This window comes from Papio anubis, chromosome 1 (assembly GCF_008728515.1).
Source record: "Papio anubis isolate 15944 chromosome 1, Panubis1.0, whole genome shotgun sequence".
Taxonomy (NCBI): Eukaryota; Metazoa; Chordata; class Mammalia; order Primates; family Cercopithecidae; genus Papio; species Papio anubis.
In genome coordinates this window covers 182,711,856-182,720,686 of record NC_044976.1, presented here as the reverse complement: position 1 = coordinate 182,720,686, position 8,831 = coordinate 182,711,856, and the positions used below count along the sequence as shown (strand labels likewise).

At 42.4% G+C, this 8,831-nt stretch overlaps 1 pseudogene; it reads right to left on the bottom strand.

Annotated features, from left to right (window-relative positions):
- Positions 1 to 721: 721 nt before the first annotated feature.
- On the bottom strand, positions 722 to 1,221 carry LOC110741804 (annotated as a pseudogene).
- Positions 1,222 to 8,831: the final 7,610 nt, after the last annotated feature.

Here is an 8,831-nt window from a genome sequence, read left to right as displayed (position 1 = left end):
CTCAGCCTGGCCCGAGGCAAGGCTTCTAAAACTGTGATGTTTGTACAGGTAGCCTCACACCTCTCTTTCTTCACCTCCTCCTACTTCCTCACAGCGCCTTTGCCCTGACCCCAGGTGTCTCTGCTTTCACAATACTCTGCAAGCTGCCAAACACCCACCTCCTTCTAACCCCTTGTGCCCACTGTTTTGTTCACTCTTTAGTACACAGTGCCTCATTATTAAAATTTCTTCTTCTTTATAAAAACCAATGTTCATTCTTGAAGTTCCCAACTCAGTGGATATGATGAGGAAAACTATTCGATTAAAAGAATTAATATTAAGTTGTGAATAAATCTACAGCTTATTTTACAGAAATGTAATTGGTGGAATTACAGACTTAATAGCAATGTAAAAACATTTTAGGGAGTGCAGAGAAATTTAAGAAGGTACAAGTCACTTAAAGGGCCTGTTTGCTTTATAGCCTTGCTGCTTAAAGTATGGTCCTAGGACCAACAGCAATGACATCAGCTGGGAGCTTGTTAGAAATAAGAACCTCAGTTCCACGTGTCAGAATTTGCATTTTAACAAGATAGGGGAAACTCGGGGTAGTTTGTATGTATTTTAAAGTTTGAGAAGCACTCGTTTATAGTATTCCAAGTAGGCAAACACCTTTTCTCCTCTTTAATTTAAAATGGAGTCAGCTGTTGGTTATGTTCAGTTTATTGCTAATCTCTTTTTTTTTCCCAAACAAAAGGTTTTACATATTTATTACTGAACCAGCCTGGTAGTGCAGAGCATATTCATCAATACTAATTTTTGCAATTAAACATGTCCAACTGTCCAGATAGTGGTGACGTTTCCAGCTTGATATGATCAGATGATAGTGACCTTGATACTGAATGGATGCGTGTGCCATCCCATGTGCAAATCCTTATAGACCCAGCTTGGTTCTTCTCCAATGTGTCCTTTTGGTGTTGTAGCTGATTACCAGTTTTCATCCAAATCCACTGGGGAATGAGACAGTTTGGCTTTTGTTTCTTGGCCAGGAATTACTTGATCCTGAAAGTCTTGTGAGAAGACATGGTGAGAAATTTAGTCCTATTATTAATCTTTAAAATATATGTTTATGTTGCATACATTCTTATATTTATGATAATTTTCATAAAATTTGAAAAAAACATACATTTATATAAAAGGCGGGCCTATAAAAGGCTGTAATCTCAGCACTTTGGGAGGCCGAGGTGGGTGGATCACCTGAGGTCAGGAGTTCAAGACCAGCCTGGCCAACATGATGAAAACCCGTCTCTACTAAAAAATACAAAAAATTAGCCAGGCGTGGTGGCGGGTGCCTTGGGAGGTTACTACTTGGGAGGCTGAGGCAGGATAATTGCTTGAACCCAGGAGGGAGAGGCTGCAGTGAGCCAAGATTGCACCACTGCACTCCAGCCTGAGGAACAGAGCAAGAATCCGTCTCTAAATAAATAAATAAAAGGCTTGGTCATATGTATGAGCCAGCAAAACCAACAGGAATCTGTTTTCCCCTAGAAAGTCTATTAACCAAGAATACAAATAGGAAACTTGTATTCTCCTCTACTGATAGACCTTTAAACATTTTTTATAGTACCATTGATACAATAGACTAGAATGCAAAATTTACATCCATTTCAAAGATAAAATAAGCAGGATGCAGTGGCTCATGCCTATAATCCCAGCACTTGGGCAGGCTGTGGCAGGATGATTGCTTGAGCCCAGGGGTTCAAGACCAGCCTGGGCAACATAGCAAGACTCCATCACTACAAAAAAAAAATTAGCTGAACATGGTGGTGCGCACTTTTAGTCCTTGTTAATTAAGAGACTGAGGTGGGAGGATTGCTTGGACCTAGGAGATTGAGGCTGCAGTGAGCCATGATAGTGCCACTCCAGACTGGGCAACAGAGTAAGATCCTGTTTCAAAAAAATAAAAATAAAAGATAAAACAGACTAAGTGGGGACATGGGGCCAAATGCCTACATTCCTTGGCAGGTGGGGCATTCAAATTTATCCTTTCTCTGTAGAGGCTATTTGGACAAAAAAGTTTGAAAATCGGTCAGGTGCAGTGGCTCAAGCATGTAATCCCAGCACTTTGGGAGGCCGAGACAGGCGGATCACAAGGTCAGGAGATCGAGACCATCCTGGCTAACACGGTGAAACCCCATCTCTACTAAAAAAATACAAAAAACTAGCCGGGCGTGGTGGCGGGTGGCTGTGGTCCCAGCTACTTGGGAGGCTGAGGCAGGAGAATGGCGTAAACCCAGGAGGCGGAGCTTGCAGTGAGCTGAGATCCGGCCAATGCACTCCAGCCTGGGCAACAGAGTGAGACTCCGTCTCAAAAAAAAAAAAAAAAAAGTTTGAAAATCTCTGGGTCTCCCGGTCAAGTTGATTACTATTATTTCCTGAAGACGTTCTGTTTCTTCTGACTTCCATGCTTTTGCCCCTGCCTGCTATTATCTCCAATACAAACCTTTCAAGTCACAAAATTTACTTGATAAGATGGAAGTAGGTGAGAAGCCAACTTGTTCTTGCCTGGCACCAGCACAATTTTGACCTACATTTTGTTTTCTCACAGAAGGAAGATGATCTTAGGTTTGTGCAAGTCTGCCTGACCTGAAATTTGAAGACCTGGATCATAGCTATTTGGTGAAATTAATTGTTGCTTTATATAGATATAGTTATTTAGAATTTATTCAGTCCAACCAACCTATGGGGGACTCTTAACTTCCCAATAGATGGCAATTCATTATATTGCTAAAATTACCACAACTATTACTTGAATTTTTACTGGATAATCTAATCTAGACAATTAGATTCCATTCTACTGGAACTAACAGGTGGACTGTTAGAATATTGCAAAGAGGAATTTATACAGTTCTACAGAGTGACTTTTTACCTCCAAGTATGAAGTTTAATGTCTTCCTATTTCTCATTCTAAAAGATATGCCAAGAAGACATATGTCTCATTATCACACATTGGACAGCTCAGCTCTGAGTCAGTGACCCTCTCACCTACAGAAATCATCCACTGCGCCAATAGTGAGGCAGGTTGGCTAACCTTGTTTCTGTTGCTTATGGGGCTTTATATGCCCTGAGGAAAAGAGACTTTAGTTTCAACATCTATCATTTCTGCCTGTTGGATTTCTTAAATCCATTCTATTTAGGAGAAATTTCTTGAGGTGTGCATCCCACTTCCTATACGCATGATTCCGTGATATTCAAAACCTATTTATTGAGTGCCTACGATCACTGTGATAGACACGACCCAGGAGAATCTAAAATGGGTAAGACCATCTCTGTTCTTCAGGAGCTTTATGTGTGTGTTTATTTGTGTGTATGTGGGAGAATGAAGTGGGGGTTAAAAAGTACATAGAAAACTGTAATATAAGGCAGAACACACATGCTATGTGTAGGCCCACCAATAACATTTCTGGGATTCATATCAAAAGAACAAATTGAGGCCCACATGCCATATACTAAAATCTATAAAAGTTGTAAATCAAATTAACACAGACTACCAAATAAAATATAGCCTCATACCTCAACAAGTAAATTTTCATAGCAACCAAATAGAAAAATGTGTGTAAAGCTATAGTTTTTATATGATTGGAAACAGAAGTGAAATGTCGAAAAACGACAGAATTTAAATATTATTGCATGTGTCCAGATGTTCCACTGATAATCCAGTGGTGTGTGGATGAGAAATAAAATTTTTTAAAGTGTAATTTATATATCGTTATATTTATTCCATAATTTTTATCTTGCTATCATTTCAACAAAATTGTGAATTATGTTATCATCATTAAAGTTTTTGTTTATCTGTATTCTATCTACAGCAATTACCTAGATGTAGTAAAATTTAAAGGGTACAGGCAAGGCACAGTGACTCACGCCTGTAATCACAGCACTTTGGGAGGCCAAGATGGGTGGCTCACTTGAGGTCAGGAGTTCGAGACCAGCCTGGCTAACATGAATAAACCTTGTCTCTACTAAAAATACAAAAATTAGCCGGGTGTGCAGGCAGGTGCCTAGAATCCCAGCTACTTGAGAGGCGGAGGCAGGAGAGTCGCTTGAGCCCGGGATGTGGAGGTTGCAGTAGCCGAGATGGCGCCACTGCATTCCAGCCTGGGTGACAGAGCAGGACTCCATCTCAAAAAGTAAGTAAATAAATAAACAAATAAATAAAGGATACAAAAATTGCATATGTTGAATACATTTTCTTTAAGAATGTCAATGTAGGCTGGACACCGTGGATCATGCCTATAATCCCAGCACTTTAGGAGGCCGAGGCAGGCGGATCACCTGAGATCAAGAGTTCCAGACCAGCCTGGCCAACATAGCAAAACCCTGTCTCTACTTAAAAACAAAAAATACAAAAATTGGCTGGGCGTGGTGGCGGGCGCCTGTAATCCCAGCTACTCAGGAGGCTGAGATAGGAGAATCGCTTGAACCTGGGAGGTGGGCGCCTGTAATCCCAGCTACTCAGGAGGCTGAGATAGGAGAATCGCTTGAATCTGGGAGGTGGAAATTGCAGTGAGCCGAGATTGTGCCACTGCACTCTAGCCTGGGTGACAGGGCAAGACGTCTCAAAAAATTAAAAAAAAATAAGAATCTCAATATAAAAATGTAAAATAAAAACTACTGGCCAGGCACGGTGGTTCATGTCTATAGTCCCAGAACTTGAGGAGGCTGGGGCCGGCTGATTGCTTGAGTCCAGGAGTTTGAGACCAGCCTGGGCAACATGCCAAAACCCCATCTCTACAAAAAATACAAAAATTATCTGGGCCTGGTGGTATGTGCCTGTAGTCAGTCACAGCTATTCAGGAGGCTGAGGCGGGAGGATTGCTTGAATCACTTGAGCCCAGGAGGTTGAGGCTGCAGTGAGCTGAGATGGTGCCACTGCACCCCAGCCTGGGTAGCAAAGCAAGACCCTGTCTCAAAAAGATTTATTTTATGTTTTAAATTATTTTACTTATAGAATATTTTTATCTATTAAAACTGAGTAGAAAATAAAATTATAACTAATTAATATCAATATTTTAAGTCAAAATTATTTAAATCTGACATTTTGAAATGTTTTGGCCAGGTGTGGTGGCTTGTGCATATAATCTCAGCACTTTGGGAGGCCAAGCCGGGTGGATCACCTGAGGTCAGGAGTTCGAGCCCAGCCTGCAGACATGGTGAAACCCTATCTCTACTAAAAATGCAAAAATTAGCCGGGTGTGATGGCTCATGCCTGTAATCCCAGCTACTAGGGAGGCCAAGGCAGGAAAATTACTTGAACCTGGAAGGCAGAGGTTGCACTGAGCCAAGATTGAGCCACTACACTCCAGCCTGGACAACACAGTGAGACTCCATGTCAAAATAAATAAATAAATAATTTTTTTTTTTCCAGCTAGGGTATTGCATAAAGTACACAAATCTTAAGTATCTAATTTGAAGAACTTTATGCTTGTGTACATCCACGTAATCATCACCCCGATCAGACACTTAACATCTCTAAGACATCAGCAAGCTCCCTCATGTTGGTTCTCCAAGCTGATAACCCTGCAAAAGGTAACTATCAATCAGATCTCTATCACCAGATAAGAGTTTTGCCTGTTTTTTAACATTATTGAGATATAATTCACAAAATATACAGTTCACCCATTTCAAGTATACAATTCAATGCTTTTTTTAGTATATAAGCAGAGCTGTTCAAACATTACCACAATTTTAGAACATTTTCATCACCCCCAAAAAGAAACTCTGTATCTCCAAACACTCCCCTTTTCCCACCAATTTTCCCAGCTCTAGGCAACTTCCAATCTACTTTCTGTCTGTATGAATTTACCCATTATGGACATTTCATATGAATGGAATCATACAATTTGTCATCCTTTGCAAGAGCTTTTTTCCACTTAGCACATTTTCAAGGTTCATCCATGTTGTAGCACATGTCAGCATTTCTTTTTTTTTTAGTGGCTGAATAATATCCCATTGTATAGATATACCGTATTTTAACAATCCATTCATTGGTGGATGAACATTTGGGTTGTCTTCACTTTTTGGCTATTATGAATAATGCTGCTGTGAACATTCTTGTGCGGCCTTAATGTTTCTATTTATCTTGAGTATGTACCTAAGAGTAGAATTGCTAGGTGATATGGTAACTCTATGTTTAATTGCCAAACTCTTTTGTAAAGTAATTGTATCATTTTTACATCTTTTCACTTAAAGTCTGTTTTGTTTGATATGAGTACAGTCACTCCAGCTTTCTTATGGTTGCTCTTTGTATATATTTTTCCATTCTTTTACTTTCAGTCTATGTGTATCTTTTTTTTTTTTTTTTTGAGATGGAGTTTCACTCTTCTTGACCAGGCTGGAGTGCATTGGCGTGATCTTGGCTCACCGCAACCTCCGTCTCCCAGGTTCAAGTGATTCTTGTGCCTCAGCCTCCCTAGTAGCAGGGATTACAGGCACACGCCACCACGCCTGGCTAATTTTGTATTTTTAATAGAGATGGGGTTTCACCATGTTGGTCATGCTGGTCTCGAACTCCTGACCTTAGGTGATCCACCCACCTCTGCCTCCCAAAGTGCTGAGATTACAGGCATGAGCCACCGTGCCCGGCTATATGGTATCTTTGAATGTAAACTGTCTTCTGTAGCCAGGGTACAGTTGGGTCTTTTTCATAAATGCAGTCTGACAATCTCTACCTTTTGATTGGATTTGATTGGATTGCTCAATTAATTAACACTTATTATTGATATAGTTGGATTTATGTCTGACATTAAATTTTTTTTCTTTATGGACAGAGTCTCCCACTGTCACCCAGGCTGGAGTGCAGTGGCACCAACTAAGCTCACTGCAAGCTCCGCCTCCCGGGTTCACACCAATCTCCCGCCTCAGCCTCCTGAATAGCTGGGACTACAGGCGCCCGCCAAACGCCTGGCTAATTTTTTGTATTTTTAGTAGAGACAGGGTTTCACTGTGTTAGCCAGGATGGTCTCGATCTCCTGACCTTGTGATCTACCCACCTCAGCCTCCCAAAGTGCTGGGATTACAGGCGTGAGCCACTGCACCCGGCCGCCATTAAAATTTTTGTAGGCCAGGCCCAGTGGCTCACGCCTGTAATCCCAGCACTTTGGGAGGCTGAGGTGGGTGGATCACCTGAGGTTAGGAGTTCCAGACCAGCCTAGCCAACATGGTGAAATCTCTACTAACAATTTAAAAAATTAGTCGGGCATGGTGGCGGGTGCCTGTAATCCCAGCTACTCAGGAGGCTGAGGCAGGAGAATTCCTTGAACCTGGGAGGCAGAGGTTGCAGTGAGCCGAGATCACACCATTCCACCATAGCCTGGGCAACAAGAGTGAAACTCCGTTTCAAAAGAAAAAACATTTTTTTTTCTTTTGTTTCTATCTCTCATGTGTTTTTTATTTTTATTATTATTATTTTTGAGATGGAGTCTCATTCTGTCGCCCAGGCTGGAGTGCAGTGGCGCGATCTCGGCTCAGGGCAACCTCCACCTCCCGGGTTCATTCACATCATTCTCCTGCCTCAGCCTCCCGAGTAGCTGGGACTACAGGCTCCCGCCACCATGCCTGGCTAATTTTTTGTATTTTAGTAGAGACAGGGTTTCACTGTGTTAAACAGGATGGTCTTGATTGCCTGACCTCGTGATCTGCCTGCCTTGGCCTCCCAAAGTGCTGGGATTACAGGCGTGAGCCACCACGCCCCATCAGCTCTCATGTCTTTTTATTCTTCTCTTCCTCCTTTACTTTTTTTTTAAGTGAATATTTCCTAGTGTAACATTTTAATTCCTTTACTTATTTTTTTTACTACATTTCCCTCCCCTCCCCTCCCCTTCCCTTCACAAGAGCTTTTTTTCACTTAGCACATTTTCAAGGTCCATCCATGTTGTAGCACGTCAGCACCTGGTGTGTGTTTTTTTTTTTTTTTAATGGCTGAATACTGTCCCATTGTATAGATATACCACATTTTAACAATCCATTCATTAGTGGATGAACATTTGGGTTATCTCCACTTTTTGGCTAGTACGGAGTCTTGCTCTGTTGCCCAGGCTGGAGTGCAGTGGCCGGATCTCAGCTCACTACAAGCTCCGCCTCCCGGGTTTACGCCATTCTCCTGCCTCAGCCTCCTGAGTAGCTGGGACTACATGCGCCTGCCACCTCGCCTGGCTAGTTTTTTTTTTGTATTTCTTAGTAGAGACGGGGTTTCACTGTGTTAGCCAGGATGGTCTCGATCTCCTGACCTCGTGATCCGCCCGTCTCGGCCTCCCAAAGTGCTGGGATTACAGGCTTGTGAACATTCTTGTACAAGCTTTTGTGTGGCCCCTTCCCTCCCCTCCCCTTCCCTTCCCTTCCCTTGACAGAATCTCACTGTGTCGCCCAGGTTGGAGTGCAGTGGCACGATTTCAGCTCACTGCAACCTCGGCCTTAAGGGGTCAAGCAATTCTCGTGCCTCAGCCTCCAGAGTAGCTGGGATTACAGGTGTGCACCACCATGTGTGGTTAATTTTTGTATTTTTGGTAGAGACGGGTTTCACCATGTTGGCCAGGCTAGTCTCAAACTCCCGACCTCAAGTGATCCTCACGCCTCAGCCTCCCAAGGTGCTAGGATTACAGGTGTGAGCCACCGCGCCCAGCCTTATATTTGTATTTTCTTAGTGTTCACTGTTGGGCTTACTGTATCATCTTAACTGAGCGGAGTGTTGTTCAGATTTATTCCAAGTTAATTCCTGTGAGATAAAGAAATACTATTCCTGGCCGGGCACGGTGGCTCACACCTGTAATCCCAGCACTTTGGGAGGCTGAGGCAGG